We start from the raw sequence: 3,513 nt of genomic DNA on the forward strand, positions 1-3,513 counted from the left end.
ACAGGGAGACAGCTCTGGGGGTGAGGGTGCATGGAGGGATGGACACAGGGAAGAAGTGACTGTCAGGAGGAAGTGGGAGGTGAGCTGTTGCATTGTGGTAAGTTGTAGTCAATGTCATGAGACAAAGTGTATGTGAACTGCTGTGTGGAAAGTGAATTTGCTCTGTAAACTTTCACCCAAATCACAATTAAAAAAAAAAAAGAAATCAAACAACAATCTGCTACAAAAGATCTCTTTAAAGTTCAAAAGGAAAGCTGTCACTTTGAAGACTGAGGTGTGCCAGACCCAAGCTATGGTATTTTCAAATGCCTCACATGCATGCGAAAGCTGGATAATAAGTAAGAAAGACCAAAGAAAAATGGATGCCTTTGAATTATGGTGTTGGCAAAGAATATTAAATACACCACAGACTGTCAGAAGAATGAACACATCTGTCCTGGAAGAAGTACAGCTGCACACTTTGGCACTTTGTTTCACACACTTTGGACATGTTATCAGGAGGGACTAACCCCTGGAGGACATCATGCTTGGTAAAGAAGAGCCACAAAGACCCTCAAAGAGATGGATTGACACAGCGGCTGCAATAATGGGCTCAAACATAGCAACACTTTTTAACACTTTAAAAAGAAAGTCCTTTAAAGGTTTCAAAATAGGATCTGGAATTGTTAAACAAAAGGCTCATTAAAATAATAATTACTGTATAAAACCAAACCCACTGCCATCAAGTTGACCCTGACTCTTGGTGACTCAATAGGCAGAGCAGAACTGCCCTATAGTGTTTCCAAGGCTGTAAATCTTTATAGAAACAGAGCGCCTCATCTTTCTCCCGTGGAGCAGCTGGTGGGTTTGAACGAACAACCTTCTGGTCATCAGTCCAATACTATAGAGAGTCTCTATTTGTTCCAGGCTTAATGCAGAGAACTTTAAGCTATTCTCTACTTTAAATTTCACAAAAATCCTATGGATAATATTACTAACACATTTTGCAGTGTTACTGCAAAGTAGATCACCAAGCGGGTGATCTACTTCCGTAGTGATTTCACAAAAACCCTATGGATACTATTAACACATTTTGCAGAAACAAATTAATACTACCAACCCATATATATAGGAGCTCTGGTAGCAGTCAAGTGTCTAAGGCATTTGACTGCTAACTAGAAGGGTGGAGGTTCAAACCCACCAGCCACTCCTCAGAAGGAAGGTTGGGCCTCGAAAACCCAAGGAGGGGTCACTATAAGTCGGGTATGACTCGACCACACATAACAACGCCACCACCAACAACCCATATAAGACTTCTGGTGATGCAGTGGCTAAGTCATTTGGCACTGCTAACCAAAAAGGAGCACTGGTAAGTGTAGTGCCAAAAGCACTGACTGCCAGCCAGAAGGCTGGTGGTTCAAACCCATCAGCCACTCCTAGGAAGGAAGGTTGGGCAATCTACTTCTGTAGTGATACCACTTTGGAAAACCAAGGAGGGGTCACTTTGAGTCAGGTCCAACTCGAGGGCACATAATAACAACCACCACCACCACCAGGTCGGTGGTGGTTCAAGCCCACCAGCTGCTCCGTGGTAGAAAGATGAGGCAGTCTGCTTCTGTGAAGATCTACAGCTTTGGAAACCCTATGGGGCAGTTCTATTGTCCTATAGGGTAGCTATGAGTCGGAATCCATTTGACGGCAGTGGGTTGGTTTATTATTTGGTTTACAGACCAATTGCCATGGAGTCGATTCCAAGTCATGATGACCCTTTAGGAGAGAGTAGAACTGTCCCGTAGGGTTGTGGGACTGTTATCTATACAGAAGCAGTGCCACATCTTTTCTTGGGAGCAGCTGGTGGGTTTGCACCGGGGAGCGCTTTAGCCACTGTGCCACCAGGGCTCAGGAACAAGTTTAGGAATGTTAAAGAAAACTTGTCTAAGCCATTACAGATCTGGGGGTGGGGGTAGTGGAGTGGAGTTTTGAATTCAAATCCGTTGCTTCAGAACTCATGCACAACTAGATTCTGCTGTCTTCCAAATCAGAAAACTGCTAAAAAGCTTTCTGCTTCTAGTTATTTTCAGTAATCTTGGGAGTCCAATCTGAGGTCACTCTATCCAGTTACACTTCCCATAGTCTTGCTACTTGTTTAAAGTGTGTGAAATATTAGCATGTATTCAAAAACATTTGCTGTTATGTTCCACGAAGTGCTGTGTTGTTGTTGTTATGTGCCGTCCAGTCGGACCCGACTCATAGCGACCCCTCCCTTGGGTTTCCGAGGCAGCATCACTACGGAATTAGGTTGCCCCATCTTCCTTCCGAGGAGTGGCTGGTGGGTTTGAACCGCCAGCCCTCTGTTTAGCAGTCAAGTGCCTTAGGCACTATGCTACCAGAGCTCCTACGAAGTGTTGTAGGCATTGCGTATTCAGGGAAGGAAACACATCACTGCTCTCATGGCTTTGCATTTAACAATCAATTTGAAGAGTGCATTTGTAAAACGGGGAGAATGGTATCTACCCATACGAATCCAATGTAATTCTACATATGAAGTGCTCAGACAGTGCCTAATACCTGGGAAGTACTCAAAAAACGTTGGATAATACTATGTATTCGGATCTAAGGTAGCCATTAGGGATATAAATACCACTGGAGTTGTTCTTAATCAATTTAGAGGGGGAGACAGGCACCAAAAGTAAAATGTCAAGTGCTGGGAGAGGGTCAGGCAGTGAGAGAAAGGGTTCAGAGAGGTAGTGTGCACTGGGACATCAGGAAATCAAAGCGTTCTCCACGTGGTGCAGTAGTTACTATAGCTAGTGCAAAGGACTGAACGTAACAGACGTGATACTCCAAGTAGCAAGGGTAAGGGGAGCTGGAGAAGGAAACGAAAGATCAATCTAGAAAAGCAGACTGAGGGCTCCAGTGGGAGCAGATTCTGAAAGTTCTTGTATCACATACCTACAACACATCATCATCTTTTGTGATCTAAGAATTTATGAAAGTGTAAAAGAACCAATAGTCTTTTTAAGAATCAATGACATACCCAAAGTAAGCGACTATAATCAGGGGAAAATCTGGAGGAAAGACTGGGAAAGCAGCACAGCTTTCTAGGCCACAGCGCACACATCTCACTCAGCCGAGAACATACACAAAATGGAGGACGGGGCAAAGAAAAGACTCCGCATAAAAACGCAAGGGTGGAACCCCACGTAAGTGAGGAAGTCATGCTAAACTCAGGCCCTTCCTCACTATTGGCTCGACTTTAATCGTTTTTCCTTTTCCATTGGCTACAGGCGCCATATCTGGATCTAAACATCCAATCGGCTGGCGCCATGGGAAAACTCACCTTCCTCCTATGGCAGAAGGAGTCAGAAGAACGTAAAGGGCCTAAGGCGCTTGCGCGGGCGCGCGCTCCGCGGGTTAAAAGCTGATCCTTGCGAGAGGCGGTGTTGCGGTACATGAATATTAATTACGCATTGCAACGCCGAGCGCCCGCCCCCGTCGGCTGCCAGACGCTGGCGGCTCGCGCTAGAGCTCGCG

This window comes from Orycteropus afer, unplaced genomic scaffold (genome assembly GCF_000298275.1).
Source record: "Orycteropus afer afer isolate SDZICR_OR568_19922 unplaced genomic scaffold, OryAfe1.0 scaffold00997, whole genome shotgun sequence".
NCBI lineage: Eukaryota > Metazoa > Chordata > Mammalia > Tubulidentata > Orycteropodidae > Orycteropus > Orycteropus afer.